At 40.1% G+C, this 18,665-nt stretch overlaps 2 long non-coding RNA genes across 2 annotated transcripts in view; both read right to left on the minus strand.

The window, feature by feature from the left end:
• Nucleotides 1–6,458: 6,458 nt before the first annotated feature.
• Nucleotides 6,459–18,665, minus strand: part of LOC311056025 — a 39,367-nt gene continuing 27,160 nt past the window's right edge. The window contains exon 2 of the long non-coding RNA XR_014601845.1: nucleotides 6,459–6,538. This is a non-coding gene — a long non-coding RNA (uncharacterized lncRNA). The remainder of the gene's footprint in view (nucleotides 6,539–18,665) is intronic.
• LOC311056024 lies at nucleotides 11,906–16,857 on the minus strand. The gene is made up of 2 exons (XR_014601844.1): nucleotides 16,752–16,857; nucleotides 11,906–12,472 (listed from the first exon to the last, which is right to left on the minus strand). It is a non-coding gene; the product is annotated as an uncharacterized lncRNA (long non-coding RNA).

The following is an 18,665-nucleotide window of genomic DNA, read 5'->3' on the forward strand; positions in this document are numbered from 1 at the left end:
TCAACTGTCGTTCTCGGCTAACATCGCATCAGTGACACGGTCCTGCAGATTCCTCCTCTACAACATCAGGAGAATTCACCCCTTCCTCACGGAGAAGGCAGCCCAGGTGCTCATCCAGGCTCTTGTCATCTCCCGCCTGGACTACTGCAACTCCCTCCTGGCTGGTGCTCCGGCATCTGCCATCAGACCTCTGGAGCTTGTTCAGAAAGCTGCGGCTCGTCTGGTGTTCAACCGCCCCAAGTTCTCTCACACAACTATCCTTCTCCGTTCTCTGCACTGGCTCCCCGTAGCGGCTCGCATTCAGTTTAAAACCCTGGTGCTAGCCTATAGGGCAGTGAAAGGAACAGCTCCTTCTTACCTCCGGGTTTTGGTCAATGCCCACACCCCTGCCCGACCACTCCGGTCTGCCACCTCGGGGCGACTGACTCCCTCGCCACTCAACGGTCCTTCTGGTCGATCGACACGGTCACAACTTTTTTCTGTTCTGGCCCCACAGTGGTGGAATGAACTTCCCACTGATGTCAGGACAGCAGAGTCACTGCCCATCTTTCGCCGCAGGCTGAAAACCCTAGCCTGGTAAACCCTCCCTCCGGAAATCTCATTTCAATTCGATTTCTGTAAGGAGTCTGGTCTGAAACGCCTTTCTCCAATAACCGCTCTGCTCGCCGAGCCGACGAGCCTATCAGCGTCGTCGCTCATTGTTCTGTGATTGACAGCGACAGTTGGCCAATCAGGTGGCGAGTTCGAGTGAGCCCGAATGAACCCGAGTGCAGCCTGAGAGCCGCCGACAAAAGACGAACGGCAGCCATTGTTGTTTGTGCGAGTGCCTTCACTTCTTACTTTCAGTTTTATAACGCTTTCAAACTTCTTTTTTGAGGCACGGAATTTACTTATAAGATATCGTTTGGATAGAATTTAGTTGTTTAACTTCATATATGTGGTCAATTAATCATGACAGAGCCTATTTAAAAATATAAATTTAGAGAACCGGCAGGGGCGGGGAGTGACACGCATGTATCCCAATAAGGCAACCTATTTTCGGCATGGCCGTCCCAAAAGTCCCGTTGCGTCACATAGTCTGGAGCTCGTCAATATGAACTGCTCATTGGCTGAAGGGGAAAAACGATCATTGGTTGAAGGGGTTGTCAGTCAACGGTATTACTCCCGCCCAACTCCAGCCCACAGCGATTATTGCAGAAAGGCGTTTCAGACCAGACTCCTTACAGAAATCGAATTGAAATGAGATTTCCGGAGGGAGGGTTTACCAGGCTATGAAAACCCACCTCTTCAGGAAACACTACCCTTCCTCTTTGCCTGGCCTACTTGTTGTTAACTAGTTGTACGAATGCTTGTTTTATTGTTGAATTGTTTATTGGATCTTGTTTAGTCAATACAATTATTTGTTTTAGCTCCTGCTCATTTGATTTAGCTATTTTGTCTCATCTGTTTAAGGAAATAGGTAGCTGATATATTGCACTTTTACCTTAGCGCTAGGTATGCTCTTGGTTGCTTGTTATTGCAGAAAATGCACTTATAACCTCTGGTGATTAGTAGCTTTCGTTCCCTACCTTTGTTGATTGCACTTATTGTAAGTCTCTTTGGATAAAAGCGTCTGCTAAATGACTGTAATGTAATGTAATGTAATGTAATGTAATGTAATTTCATCCACTAGAAGGCAGGACAGGCCAACATTTTATACCAGGTCTGAGAGTAGATCAGTCTGCTGCAGGCCTCAAATGTCATCATTTTAGGGGCCACTTGACCTTTGGTGATGTAATTTTTTTGAGGGTACAAATGCCAAATGCCAGGTCAGGAAGGCCATCGAATAAAACAATGATTTTAAGTCCACAGAAATAATTTATCTAATTTAATTGAATATTACTCTTTTGTTGTAAATATACAGCACACCACGTGACACATTGTGAGCTTGTAGATTTGCTATTTTCAAGAGAAAAAATTACACATTTTTAAATATCTTAACAAATGGTAGGCTGCTATTATACTATTATACTGTTACTATTATAATACCGTAAGGGTCCATTTTGTTCTTAACTAGCAATCATTTTGCTGGGGAGACCCTCATGGACCCCTGGGGGTCCCGGACCAACTTTGGAGAGCGCTTATTTAGATAGCAGGTTGTATTATTATTATTATTACACTTATTGTTATTATTACCCTTATTATTATTAAGTGTGCCTACCATGTTAATGGTAGAGGCACACTTATTGAGATCCGCCGGATTTATTAATACATACTCTATCACGCACCAAAACTTTGCCGGAGTGTACAGGCCGCACGGTTTACACTACCGCAACAATATATACATCAAAACGTGCGGCCTGGTCGGGAATCGTGTGCTCGGAAACGATTTTCCGTCACGCGTTACCATGGCGACGTTATTAGCAAAAAACAGCGAAACTCCGCCCCTTTTGGCCGCACGTACCGCGCAAAACGCTTCTCCTCCCACACGGTTTACTCGTTAGTCGCAATGTATATATCAAAACGTGCGGGACGACCTTCCCACTTACCGCATTACTTTTTTCACCGTTTCGCGTTACCACGCCCACGTTATTAGCAAAAACATGTAGCCGCGCCCCCTTTCAGTCCCAAATTCAGACTCATTCTGACTTGACTTACTCTTCATCATCATCCTCCATTCACACCCATGTTAACCATCATCATCCTCACTCCCCCATTCACTCCCATGTTAACGGTTACGGGGAGGGGGGGAAACCACCCAGAGACTCTAGGGCTCCTGCTATAATCCATGTGGCAGCTGTAACCACCAATGAGCTTCGTGTGTTGAAGCTCCGCCCCCTCTGCCTTCCTATTGGCCGGGCTTTAAATGGACGTAACTTCTGTTTGCAGCATGGTACCGCCCCCAAACTTTGTCATGGACTTTATTTTTTTACGAACTTTTTTTTTTTCCAAAATTTTTTTTTTTTCGACAAATTTTTTTTTTTCTTAATTTTTTTCTCCGAACTTTTTTTTTTTGGATTTTTTTTTTTTTACACCAAAACACTTTTTGAAGGGTATGCAACTCGATGGTCCAACCCGGACTTGGACCTCTTCACTTCCGGTTTGAAAAGTGCCCAAAATGATCTGAAACTTCGCCTACCCCCCCTAAATGCGGGACTGCGAACAATTGTAGAATTGGCACTTTTTGCGTCAGACCTTCAGAAGTGGGCGAAACAAGCACTCAAACCATGTATTCACTTCCGGTTTCTGAACATTTCCCGAAATGCTCCCAAACTTTGCCTACCCCCCCTAAATGGGGGACTGCAAACAATAGTATAATGGGCACTTTTTGCGTCAGACCTTCAGAAGTGGGTGAAACAAGCACTCAAACCCATTTAAGTAATTGTTTATATATTTTTAAAAATTATTACATTTTTTTCAAATATTGTTTCAGATGCTAATTTTTACCTTAAATTTTTCAGTTTTTTAATTTTCCTTTTTTGACTTTCGGTTTATTTTTTATGAATTTTATAAACATTATTTTGCTGTTCTTTTCTTTACTTTTTTGGCCGCCCGAGGGGATCAAAATGCTACTCCTCCCACACGGTTGACACGGCCCCGCCAATGTATACATCAAAACGTGCGGGACGACCGGCCCACTTACCGCATTACTTTTTACACCGTTTCGCGGTACCACGGCGACAAAACCCCCAGCCAACGTAGGCACACTTAAATTTTCGTAGGAAATTTCTTTCTAGTTATCATTATCATCTTCATCATCATTATTATTGTTATGTCAGTAGGCATTATAAACACATTCATGAGACAATGCTCTCGTACAGTATATTTATAATCATGCAAGACATCTTATATCAATGTTTATAAAGTTTAGGTATTGGGCATATTGCTATTATACATGAATGCTATTCTCAGGTTGAATTATTATTCATTTTAACTCAACAGAAGTATACAGAATAACTGTTTGTACTAATTGGAGCAATGCCCGCTACACACCAAGAAAAGCTAAAAAAATAAAACAAGCAGAAGTAATGTAGGAGCAGCTTTTTTTTTTATATAAAAAATTGTGTTTGGTGTGCATAGAGATTACATTAAAGTAAAAGCAGATTCATGTTTTTGCTTTTCTTGGTGTGCATGGAGCATTGATCTCTCTTATCATGGAGCTTTGTTAACAACATGGACATGATAGAAGTACTCCAGCCCAGTGGTTCTCAACCAATGGTCCGGGGACCAACAGTGGTCCTTGAGGGGGTTCCAGGGGGTCCCCAGCCAATATAATAGTTAGGAACCAAATTGATCTTTATGTGTCTGTAACTCTGAGAGTGTACCAATGGAACCAAATGGACCCGTAAGGGTCCATTTGGATCCATTTGGTTCCATTTGGTTCCATTTGTACACTCTCCTGACCTGATTTGTACACTCTCCTGACCTGACGGACGGGTCTCCGCCAGGTCAGGTACAGTACGTTATTTTGACCTCCTGGTGGCGGTATAACAGGCCAATGTGAAAAGGATGGCATTTCTTCCTCGGCCAAGTGGGCGATATTTTGGTTTTAAACCCAATGCTGATATAACCTGACACCGTCAAATGGAAGAAGCTTGCGACACAATACCGCCCTCATCTGGCTAGTCAGGTTAATGCTGATAGGGAACCTGAGAATGTGAGGTTATCTGTAAACTGTGTCTGAGTAAGGTGCAAGCATCTGGAGGCAACACCTCTAATCTACAGACTCACCTGCTATCGAAACACAAGAGTGAGGCTGCAAGATTGGGTCTTGCTGGAAAATCTAGGCCAAAGATTCTCACACACACACACACACACTCACACTCACACTCACACTCACACTCACACACACACACACAGGTGGATAAGAGAAGGAAACTGGCAACAGTAAATAAGTCTGTTGGCGTTTTGCCTAAAGGACATTTGGAACCCAATACTTTCCTCAAATTTCCGCATTGTCATTTATTGTGCATAAATTATAGATACTCTTTGTTGAACCCTGTGTGTCATCCTAGCCCGCAGTAAGTGTGAAAAACATGACAGGAACACCTAAATAACTTAACAATAGAAGTACAAAAATGCAGTGGTGTAAAGTGACTAAGAACATTTACTCAAGTAGGCCTACTGTACAAGTACACTTTTTAGGTATTTCCAGTGTTCAATACTTTTACTTCTACTCCACTACAATTATTTGAAAACTTTAAATACTAGTTACTTAGATTTTGATTATTATTACAAAACATACATTAACAACTTCAGCTCTATATACAATAAAACATAAGAATAAAACAGGTAGTTAGTTGAAGCAGAACATATTTTAAAGCAAATATATATATATATATATATATATATATATATATATATATATATATATATATATATATATATATATATATATATTATAACAGTAATATATTAGGAGTAATATCCAAAAATGTGTTTTGCAAAAGTTGGCCTCATGGTGGCGCTATGACAGGCCGATCTGAAAAATGTGGGGCAGAGGTTCTGCTGTGGCATCCAGGGAGTGTGTGTGCACAGTTTCACAGCGACCGGGCCAACGGTGGCGGAGATTAGCTGGTCACAGACAGAAGGACGGAAGGACTCACGGACGGACAGACAGGGGGTAAAACATGCAGATGTGACTCGCCATGCCTTCGGCCTGGCGAAGACAAATATACTCCTCATTGACTTACATAGACCATATTCACACAGCGGCCATATTGGAATTTAACATTGAAAGTGCCGCCACTCGGGGTGGCTACTTTCATTGACTTCATAGAAACATGGCCGCCGTGTGAATATGGTCTATTACGCTGAAACAGCTCTCAAAGTCACTCTTTTAGCACATAAACGAACGCAAACAAAGCTGATTCAGAACCAGACCCGCCTTATGTTGCACTAAGCCTGTATTTGGTCAGACTCACAAATGGTGCATATCATGCATTACTCTCGCTATCTGCCTGTCTGTGTGCGAATGGAGACCTTGTGATGCCTGATTTAAGCAGTTACACCACAGTTACACTTGTTCAGAGATGGATGAAGACGTTTCTTTGGCAAATGTAGTTGTTTTTCTTGGCATCCAACCTCTACCAGTGTTCTATTATGTTTCTGTTTTCTTCCTCATGCCTTCATAATCATTCCTCTCAAAGAAGTAAGCTCACTTTGACTTACAGTATTTATCAGTGGCAGTTTCCTTTTCCACCAGTCATAACACCAGTTATTATGTTTGTTTATTTTATGGAGGTGTAGCACAAGCACTGACAACATGCATAACAATTGTATGAGGTCCAGTGGTTTATGAGGTTAGGACAGCTCTACATTGCCACGTCGTAAAAAGACAGTATTCAAGAATGGACATGAAAGAATCACAATAGTGGTGGTAATGAGAATTATTGTTTGATTATTTGAAATTATACAACTAAATAAATTTAGATTTAATTTATGAGACATTTTACATTATGTTAGTGCTAATTCCATACATGCATGAATGAATATTTTATTTTCGTGTCAGGACAATTGCTTGACCCATCATCCCACATGGGATTATCAGATACTGTACCTTAACCTACCAGTTAAACAAAACACAAAACATTCTAGTGTATTGTGTATTACCCAACCAGAAACTCATAATACAACCTGGATATAAACAACAGAGTATACATACATTCATTCAAAAATGAAGTGAAGGTTCATATATTGTAAGTCACCCTTTTCCTCCTATCCCACGCTTTAGAAAAATATTCTGAAAATGCAAAACATTTAATAAAAAAATGTTCAATTAAAGTAGCTCACTATCTATCAAATTTAAATCAGGGGTTTAAAAAATATTTCTCTCAAATCATGATACAAAGGACAATATAAAATACAATTTATTTCATTCTCCACCTCATTCAAATCACAATATTCACATTTTCTATCATCCTATGCTCTGTATCTTCCTGTTTTGATATGTAATGGCAGGATGCCACTACTTATCTGCACACAGAGTGACCTCTGACATTTGGACAAATTATGCAAAACATATTTTTCACATTATAATCTTAAATCCTAATCTTAATTTAAACAATATGTTCTTAATGTCGGCTTGTGCCAAATTTCTACTGGCCAAATGTGTACACATTTAGCCTGGATTCGTTTTTTAATCTCAATAAATCAATAATAAAATGTAAATATCAAGAAGCTGGTTATTTTTGTTCTCATGTCAATATGTGTCAGGTATTATTATTTTTCCATTGTGGAAGGGTTCCTAAGCTGTGTCAGATATTTCATTTTCAAAAATCCAGACTCTATATATAATTTCCACAACTCAAGATCATTCAATCAATCACAACAATCTCTTATGTTGTCTGATTCTTATGAGAACAGTTACAGATAAAATACAAGGTGTAAAATGGATAGAAGGAGCAGGGGAAATAGATATCTTCCACTGATCACATTGCTGGGGCTGTATACAAATCCTGGCTGGTTGCTGGTGATGTGTTCTTCGATCCAAGTCTGGTATCGGGACACTCCGGCAAAACCATCAGGATTGTTACGTATGACACAACCTTCTATCCGTGTGAAGCTAGTAACTCCAACCTGAATCCAGCGTTCTCCCCGTTTAACCACCATTGGGCCTCCTGAATCTCCCTGTGCAAAAGATGGATACAAAATGGATCTTTGCTCTATCACTAAATATTAAAATATGCTTCAATTGAAACTTTATCAGCTTGATCAAAGATTAGTCAGTAACTTGCCAGATTTGCGATACAACAGGGAGCTTAGCAAAGGCAAAGGAGCTCTAGGGGGTGCTCAGGGGGTCGGCGACCCCTTAGTTCTGCCACAATAGAGGGCTCGCGCGTGCTCCACATGCATGACACAGCTCCACATGCACGCGCGAGCACACACCAGCCGCCCGCGAGCCGTCAATCATTAACACAACAACGCACCGTCAGGGGCGAGCCGTCTTTAACACCTTAAACAATGGCCTCAACCTGGCTGCTTTGCATAACATTAGGCTACTCGAGAAAAGCCATGAAGTGTGAAAGGGTTAATCGCTTAGCAGAGGACACAAGAGCTAGTAGCCTACCAGACAGACTCTCACGAAGTTATCCCTGTCTAGCTCTGGTCCATAGCGTTAGAAGGAGTTCTCCTTAACACTATCGTACTTTCGATTCTTTCCCCTCGCACCGCGGTAGCGCAGCCTCTCGTCTGTAGTAAAAATAAAAAAATACACTTTTGGTACTCACCAAAACAAAGACGGTTTAATGGAGTTGAAAGCCTATTCTACTAAGTGGGAACACTCTGAGCCCCCACCTCACGTCCAGTGTTGGGATAGTTACTAAAACATAGTAATATGTTACTTATTACATATTACTTGTTTAAAAAGTAATGTAGTTACTTTACTTATTACTCCCTGCCAAAAGTACTTAGTTACTTATTACTTTAGTTACTTTTTTTTTCTCGCCCCCAGTAATTGCATCCTTTCTCCCCAAAAGTCTGACTGATTGTAAAATCCTCATTGTACACTCATTTGAATTATATTAACACTAAGACTTTTACTGTGTATGAATTCATAACTTACGGACTAAATGAAAACCATTTGACGACTATGAATTGAATACTAAGGACCTCAATGGAAACAAGTATTTTAAATGTATTTAATGTACTTTGCCTAATAAAATATTCAAATTCAAACACCTGGGCTCAGACAGATAATGACTCATCATGAGACACAATCTTTGAACAACTTATGTTGTTTATTAAAGCTCCAAACATAAACTAAACAAACATAAATAAATGATGCACTGCATAATTTGCAGCGGACTATAGACCCCTTAACAGACGACGTCATACTGGCTGCGTGCAGCCAGTATGCGCGCAACGAAACCCATTATATCAGGTCTCGTTAGGACGCGTCTCACTAGCCAACACACACAAGAGGGGGTTGGGGTGTGCTGAAACCAGTGCACCCCGAAACAGGTTGGGAATTGATTGCGTGAAACAATCACCTGTGCGTCCAGGCTCAATGTTAGTAAACAAATAATTGGTCTATAATGTTCTTCAAATGTTTTGTCCGGACAAAATCAAAATAATTGCCATATTTCCAAGTAGTAAATGAAACGCGCGGTTCCTCTGTGTCCTGTGTTTTACGTCTCGCATTCTGTGTATGTGAGTCTCACACTAACCCTAACCAGTGTTGCCAGATTAAGAGAGAGAAATAAGCGACCAGGTCTATGAAAACAAGCGACTAATAGACAGGCCACAGTGACCTATATGTGTGTGTGTGTGTGTATGTATGTATGTATGTATGTATGTATGTATGTATATATATATATATATATATATATATATATATATATATATATATATATATATATATATATATATATATATATATACACACATGCCACAGTCAGTGACCTATATATATATATATATATATATATATATATATATATATATATATATATATATATATATATATATATATATATATATATATATATAAATAAATAAAATAGCCGATCTACAAGCTTACGGCGTGTCTTCATCGGCTTATAATAAGCAGACATGGCAACACTGTTTGATCCGGTTTAAGGCCCGCCCTTCCGCAGCTGATAATAATTCACACAGACAAGTGCGCAACGTTTCCGTATCCGCTCTAGACCGGATCAGCAAGCAGCCTGCATAGCAACTCTATCCCAACCAGTCTACCATTATATCAATGGACCAAAAACAACACAGGATCAAATAAACACACTCAAAGCCAGAGTACCACCGAGGCTCATGAAAAAAAGTAATAAGTTACTTTTTGAAAAAACGTAAAGGTAATATTATTACTCAAAACGTGAAAGTAATTAGTTACGTTACTAGTTACTGGGAAAAGGTAATAATATTACTTTAAGTTACATATTACTTTAGTTACTTCCCAACACTGCTCACGTCTCAAATACACTTTTTGTCCAGAAAAGAAAATATTTCAACGTAAGGAAGAATCTGGTCTATAGACCATATTCACACGGCGGCCATATTGGAATTTAACATTGAAAGTGCCACCCTGTTGCCGTGGAAACCGGGGTGGCACTTCATTGACTTAATAGCAACATGGCCGCCGTGTGAATATGGTCTATAGGAAAATTCCGTTGACCAGATCTGTAGAGGGCACTGTGGAGTAACCAAAACATTTTAATTCCGGTGAAATATTTTCTTTTCTGGCCAAAAAGTGTATTATAGACGTGAGGTGGGATCTCACACTGTTCCCATTTAGTAGAATAGGCTTTCAACTCCATAAAACCGTCTTGTTTTGGTGAGTAGCAAAAGGGCATTTTTTAATTTTTACTTGTTTTAAAAACAACTGTTTTGAAAGCAATATAAGTCTTAAAAAAAAGTAATTCAAGTAAAGACAAGTTGACTGATTATTTTATTTTATATAAAACTAAAAGGAAAATAAAATAATTCATTCATTCAAACAAAGATAAAAACAACAAATTAACAATGCAACAAAATAATAAGAAATATAATTACATTAAAATCACATGTTGAATACAATATTTCAACTAGCACTGAGCTGATCGGCTATGTGCACATGCGTGCGCGTGCACGTGATGTCATAAAATAGAGCCCCCCTCGTTCAAAAATCCACAGCTCACCACTGCTGCCGGGTTGCCAGATCACGTGCGCATATCCCCCCACGTGTGTGGTCTAGCTGAGTAATAATTTAAGTAAGAAATTGTGAAAACAAATTCACAATTTCACTAAAACTCAACTGATGACCTTGAGTGTAAAGATGGCACCTTAAATTTGTTCAAATCACTTCACCTGAAACCCACTTATGTTTTCTTGTAGACACTTTTGCAACTGTACTGTCTACAACGTCACTGTAGATGCTGATGGTACTATTTATTTGTTGTATTATACTGTTCTACAACTTCACTGACACAGCTATTTACAATTGTATCTAGCCTGGCATGGCCAGACTAATATCACTGCATACCAGTGTTCTATCTTTAAACCAATCCAGTGACTTTGATTGGTGCAGAGCTGTGCATGGATCCAATTGTAAAAACTATAATTTATTTATTTCACTCCAGATAGTCTACATATTAAATTTAAAATTACTCTTAACCATTACATTCAATTAATTATTTCAATGGACTCAAATATTGTTTTATTGAATTGCCTTCCTGCCCTGGCAGTTGGCCTTTGTGCCCTCAAGAAATGGACAACACCAAAGGCCTTCTGTCACAAATAACTCCTGAAACTTTCTTCCACTGTGCCTGCACTCTCCTCACTTCTCTTCTATACTCCTGAATACTTGGATAGTTAACCCCAGGTATTTAAACTACAGACTCTGATCTCTTTCAGGCTAGCAGCTCCTACATAAAATGTAGTCCACCTGTGTGCTCATACCTCCACTCGTCACCCTGTGTTCCTCCCTCTTCTTGAAATAGGTGTTCCCCGCATCCACTTCCATGCTTTTCTCAAAGTCCACCACCATCTGTCCTGAATTTCTCTCCTTAACACCATATCTACCCATCACCTCCTCATCCCCTCTGCCCCCCTCCCCCACATGCCCATTGAGGTATATGCTCCAATCATCACTCTCCCCCCTTGCATCTCCTCTACCACTTCAACTCCAGAACTCTTCTAGATGTTTTTGATTGCCCACCCTTTTTCGATCGCACTCGTGGGGTATATGCACTGATGACATTTATCATCCAGTTAATATGTCCAGTTTCATGCTCATCACTCTGTCTGGCCTTCTCTTCACCTCCCAAAGGCTGTTTATATACTCTTCCTTTAGGATTATACCTACAGATAAAATATCCTCTTATGTTTATAACTGCTTTGGAAATACAAGTGATGCATAGTTTACATTTCTCTCCTTTCATTCTTGTAAACCGTTGATCGTTCATTCACTATGAGACCAATAACCCACACACTGTAAGAGCTGTACTGCTTTATTGAAGTTGTTACAGCATTTGTGGCAACCAATGCTCTGCACCTTCCTTGCCATAAAGGGAAAGGGGTTCCCAAGTGAAATATCAGTGACATTTATGAAACAAAATTCAGAAGTAGATCAATATTACATCAAGCATATCATGAATATTAGGTAGGAGTACAAATAGGAATGGAGGAGGGGGAGTAAAGCAGGGGGAGAAGAAAAAAAAAAGAAACAGAGAATTGTTTGTATTAGAAATTGATTTGGATAGTCATCTTAGAATTCTCCATGTTGGACTCAAGGTTGAGGTTTAGTTCATTCTTGGTCCATTTGGCAACTCCTTTATCGCCTGACCGGTAAACATGGCAGTAAAGCTCAGAGAATATTTGAAATTCACCAGGTGCATTCTTCTTCTTGAATAGAACCGTGCCACCATAGCCATGTGGAGCGTCTCCAGCATTCTTAATAACGAGCTTGCCGGCCTTTTTTTCCACTACTATGGCATTGTCCAGTGTGGGAGTTTCGTCCAGACTGGTTGGGTAGTTAATGACGACTACGGCGTTGCCCATTCTACAAAAAAGAATGACATATGTATATATATGACATACGTGGGCCGACTTGCTTATGTTAGTAAATAAGCAAGTAACTTTAGAGAACCAATGGTTCCAGAGCCAAGCATACATGGGCAACATACAAGAAAAACGACCCCCCCCCCAGAATTAATTGAATTGAATTCCAAATATCGACAATTAGTATTTACAATTTGAGTCCATACTTGATCAAATGTTTATTGTCTCCGCCAGGCCGAAAGGCATGGCGAGAGAGTATGTTTTACCCTCCGTCCGTCCGTCCGTCCGTCTGTCTGTCCGTCTGTCTGTGGACAGCTAATCTCTGGCACCGTTGGCTTGATCGTGGCGAAACTGTGCACACACACTCCCTGGATGCCAATTCATACCCTCTGCCCCAAAATTTTCACATGGGCTTGTTATAGCGCCACCAGGAGGCCGCTTTTGGCAAAACACCTTTTTTTTACAGTACTCCTACAGAATTTTTCCAAACGTCACGCAAATCGGTACACAGTATCTCTATAGTCATTAAACGAAACGGGTATTTCAGATTTCTCATATTCCATCCTGATTGGCTAAAAATGTCTTCCAAAGTTTGCAGGAGTGCTCCGTTTTGAACGAAATGCCTCAAATCATGAACACAGCATGCAATTTCCGTGAAATGTTGCACGCTCATTCCCATTAGGCCGAGGAAGAACTATCATTTGAAAATTTTCAAATCAACCTCATGGTGGCGCTATAACAGGCCGATTTGTGTTTTTACCTATAATTGCACCGATCTGTGTAAAACTTTGTATGCACACTCCCTAGAGGTCAAGGAAGAACCCTGCATTTTTCACATCTGCCTTTTATAGCGCCACCAGGAGGCCGACTTATGTAAAACACATTATTTTATACTACTCCTTCCAATTTAATCGAAATTTCACTGAAATCGGTACACATGATCTCTATAGTCATGTGATCACGACGGATGTGTTTGATTTTACATATTCCTTACTGATTTGCTAAGATTGACATCTAAAGTTTGCATTATTGGCTTGTTTTGAACAAAATTCCGCAAATCATGAACTCACCGTCCAATTGTGCTCAAACGTTGCACGCACATTCACACTATGTTGAGGAACAAATGCCACCCTTTTAACATTGGCCTGTTATAGCGCCACCAACAGGTCTAATTTAGCGAAAAACATGTTTTTAACAAAATGCCTCAAATCATGAATGCAGTCAGAGGCCGATTGTCGTGCAAGGCCTAAGAAGAAATGGCACCCTTTTCACGTTGGCCTATTATAGCGCCACCAGGAGGCCACAATAGTCTACCTGACCTGGCGGAGACCTGTGCTCCGAGGAGCACTTTTTCTAGTTATAATTGTAAAACTGTCTGCCTTGAGTCCAAATTTAACATAACAAATAGTGGTGTCTCATCAGTGACCTGTGAAGTGGTGCATAAGACAAGATATAAAGTAGTAAGTTGAATGCATGGCGATGGATTGTTTGATATCAGTGATATTTTCATTGTAACATCAGAGTACACCAGAGTGACATACAGCTGTACAGAAGAAAAAAAAGAGTCATCATTTTGTGTCTACCAAATTCATGCATTTGTAAATATAATTCAGCACTGTTGAATTGAAAGTTTTGGCCCTTCGCTCACATAATCAAAGTCAGTATGGCCCTCTGGATCAAGATGATACCCACCAGTGATCTAAAGTGAAGGAATGTGCTTATACTATTCAGATTATGTTTTATTATAAACCTCGAAAATTTGCGAGTTTAATAGGAATATTAACCAGTGGTTAATATTCCTATTAAACTCGCAAATTTGCGAATAACCACCCTCACTCCACTCCTAAAATTTCTCTTCCCCCAGTGACCCCACCTACCCCATCAACATTAATTGATGTATTGTAAATATTGTTCCGCAGATTGATTAAACAACAAAGGTGAGGTAGCAATCCTTTCATTATTATTATTATTATTATTATTATTATTATTATTATTATTACTTTTTAAACATGTAAGGCTAAATATCAGTGGTCGAAAAGTACTCAAATTCTTTACTTAAAGGACGACTTCACCCCTTTTCAACATATCTTCATATAATAGGTCCTCACTAATGCTCATGATAAAATGGTAAAATTTTTGTCTCCGCCAGGCCGAAGGCATGGCGAGAGAGTATGTTTTACCCTCCGTCCGTCCGTCCGTCTGTCTGTCCGTCTGTCCGTCTGTCCGTCCGTCTGTGGACAGCTAATCTCTGCCACCGTTGGCTTGATTGCAGCCAAACTGTGCACACACACTCCCTGGATGCCAATTCAGACCCTCTGCCCCAAAATTTTCACATGGGCTTGTTATAGCGCCACCAGGAGGCCGCTTTTGCCAAAACACATTTTATTTTATTAAATCGGTACACAGTATCTCTATAGTCATTAAACCAAACGACTTTTTCAGATTTCTCATATTCCATCTGGATTGGCTAAAAATGGCTTCCAAAGTTTGCAGGACTGCTCCGTTTTGAACAAAATGCCTCAAATCATGAACACAGCATGCAATTTCCGTGAAATTTTGCACGCACATTCTCACTAGGCCGAGGAAGAACTGCCACTTGAGAATTTTCAAATCAGCCTCATGGTGGTGCTACAACAGGCTGCTTTGTGTTTTCACCTATAACTGCACCGATCTGTGTAAAACTTTGTATGTGCACTCCCTAGAGGCCAAGGAAAAACCTTTGCCCTGCATTTTTCACATCTGCCTTTTATAGCGCCACCAGGAGGCCAACTTATATCAAACACATTTTTGGATATTACTCCTTCAGATTTTATGCACATTTCATACAAATCGGTAGACATGATCTCTATAGTCATGTGCTCAAGACGGATCAGTTAGATTTTTCATATTCCATTCTCATTGACTAAGATTGACATCTAAAGTTTGCAGGAGTGGCCCGTTTTGAACAAAATGTTGCAAATCATCAAAACAGCATCCGATTGCTGTGAAACTTTGCACGCACATTTGCACTACGTTGAGGGCACGAATGCCACCCTTTCAACATTGCCATATTATAGCGCCACCAGCAGGCTGATTTTGGCAAAACTATATTTTATACTTGCGGTGAAACTTTGCACGCACATTTGCACTACGTTGAGGGCACAAATGCCACCCTTTCAACATTGCCCTATTATAGCGCCACCAGGAGGCCGATTTTCGCAAAACCACACACACACACACACATTACACTTCCTCACCTGGCGGAGACTTGTGCTCCGAGGAGCACTTTCTCTAGTTTTCTAATCAGTCTGTGTCTCAGAGGAGGGCTGTAGACAGTTCAGAAACCCGTCTACCAGTGACATCATCGATGGGGAATCCAAGCTAATAGAAACTGCAGGCTTTGTATTCCTGGAAAGTTGCAATGCAATAATAGATCCCATTGTTCTCGCCTTAATAAAAATCGGAATAATTTTTTTTAAATCTTTTTGGGGAAAAAAATCCTGCCTAACGATGATGTCACTGGTAGACAGGTTTCTGGACTGTCCACAGCCCTCCTATGAGACACAGACCAAGTAGAAAAAAATTGTATCATTTTATCATGAGCATTAGTGAGGACCTATTATATGAAGATATGTTGAAAAGTGGTGAAGTCGTCCTTTAAGTAAAAGCACCAATACTGCCATATAGAAATACTCTGTTAGGGCACGGTCCCACTGCACTTTTATTTTACCTCTGGAGCAGAATCTGCCAATGCTTTGTCAATGCAAATGCATGGATTCTTGGAAAAAATGCTTAAGACCATGAATCCACGCATTTGCATTGACAAAGCATTGGCAGATTGCGCCCCAGAGGAGTAAAATAAAAGTGCGATGGGACCGCGCCCTTACACGTAAAAGTCCAGAATTAAAAATGTACTTGAGTAAAAGTACAAAAGTATTGGCATCAAAATGTACTTAAAGCACAAAAAGTAAAAGTACTAAAATATTTGAAAATAGCAGATATACAAGCTCACAACGTGTCGCGATGCAACACATTGTGAGTTGTAGATCGGCTATTTTCAAATAGCCTATGTATAAAATAGGGCTTAAGTGGTTAATGTAAGTTTCATAACATCATAATTTATATCTGAAAAATAACTAGTAATTACATTTTTCAAATAATTGTAGTTGAGTAAAAGTACATTTTTTGCCTCTGAGATGTAGTGGAGTAGAGGTAAACATTTTTGTAAAGTACAATTACCCCAAAATTGTACTTAAGTACAGTACTTAAGTAAATGAATGATTCAGAATGAGAAAGCTTACCTGTCAATGCTTCTGAGTTGGAACTAAGTTTGAGAAGAAGTAGTTGAACAGGAGTTGAAGTCTTGACAACCAAAATGTTGCTGAAGGTGTGCACAGAGTTGATGGGTATTGGTTCTCTAACTCATCCAATCAGCGCGAGGGGGAGGCGGGTTAATGTACATTTTGACATCCAATCAGTGAGTTGGGGAGGCTGGTTCATTGACATTTGTTTGTGTGCGTGTGTGTGTGTGTGTGTGTGTGTGTGTGTGTGTGTGTGTGTGTGTGTGTGTGTGTGTGTGTGTGTGTGTGTGTGTGTGTGTGTGTGTGTGTGTGTGTGTGTGTGTGTGTGTGTGTGTGTGTGTGTTGGAGCTAATCTCGCAAACCGCTGGAGTGATTTTCCTGAACTGATTTTGCAGTGCCAGTAGTTTCACTTTGGTTACTTCGACATCACCCTCCAGCCCCCAGGGCCAGTGATTTTTAATCTAGTCTTAAGTATACAGAGTGTGTCTGCTTCACGGACCGAAACTGGGACAAGGTTCCACAGCTGAGGTGCCTGAAACTTAAATGCTCTGCCTGCTGTTCTAACCTTAGATATTTTTGGAACTTCAAAAATAAAGTTGTGTTGACATTAAACACAGTAAAATTCTATAAAATCAAATGAAACAAAAGAGTCACCAATGGATGGACTGTGTAACTGCAAGAATTGACATGAGGACATAGCCTTTTACTGGGTGAATAGAAAGATTGAGTTGATCAATGCTTCAAGCCACAGCGACGATAGATCTATTTGGTTATTCCCTCTATTGGTGACCAGTTTGAAAAAGTGTCGGATGCACACAGGGGTGTCAATTGGTATGGCAAGGTATTGCAGGTGCCATAACTTGGCTCCAGAAAAGAAAAACAAATATACATATGTATTTTTATTTTTTATTTTTTATTTTATCATGAATAGTAGACTAATGCAGGTGTAAGACCATTGTGTTTGTATTGTGTTATAGGTATATTGCATAGTTTTCTATGCATTTCGGCGTTTTTTTGGGGGTTCGACCCCCCAAATAATTTTTGCTGAACTAACGCCACTGGATGCACCCCCATGTTGCACCGCCATACTGGAGCCAGTGTCACTTGTGCTATTTGATGTTCATCATGTGCCACTAAAAATGTAGTCATGTAGCTTTACATAACCTCTCCCTTGGTTTCGACGTGTTGGAGATGATCATACCTGTGGTTTATGATGAGGAAGGAGGAAACTGGCACTGAAAAATAAGTCACAAGGGAATGAATGGTGAAGGCATGAGGAAGAAAAACACAAAATAACACAGCAGTGTGTGTGTGTGTGTGTGTGTGTGTGTGTGTGTGTGTGTGTGTGTGTGTGTGTGTGTGTGTGTGTGTGTGTGTGTGTGTGTGTGTGTGTGTGTGTGTGTGTGTGTGTGTGTGTGTGTGTGTGTGTGGTTTGAAGGTCCCCGGTTCAAACCCCATTCAATGCAGGTTACATTTAAATTGCATTGTACAAAACATGACCCTGTTAATTCAGACATGTGCAATTTTTAAAAAATAACATGAAATGCTTTTTTGAGAATAGTTGTTTTTTATGTATGACATACTTTCTTGTGAGAATAGCCGATCTACAATCTCACAACATTTCAGATAGCAACGCGTTGTGACCTTGTAGATTGATTATTTTCACTAGTTTCCATTCCGAGGAGACAAAAAAAATCTTTATTGGTAAATGTTTTGTGAACCAGTGATCTAGAATAGTTAGCGAAACAGAGGCTTGGTTCATAGCGGTAAAACGTATAGATATCAACATACACTATCAGGGAGGCCATAAGAGAGGCAGCCTGTGAATCCATAGGTCGCTGGTTCGATCCCTGTCCCCAACAATGTGTTGAGGTGATCATCATTTGGAATTCTTAGTTTTACAAATAGTGTTTC

This window comes from Gymnoscopelus microlampas (assembly GCF_963454915.1).
Source record: "Gymnoscopelus microlampas genome assembly, chromosome: 11".
Classification (NCBI taxonomy): domain Eukaryota; kingdom Metazoa; phylum Chordata; class Actinopteri; order Myctophiformes; family Myctophidae; genus Gymnoscopelus; species Gymnoscopelus microlampas.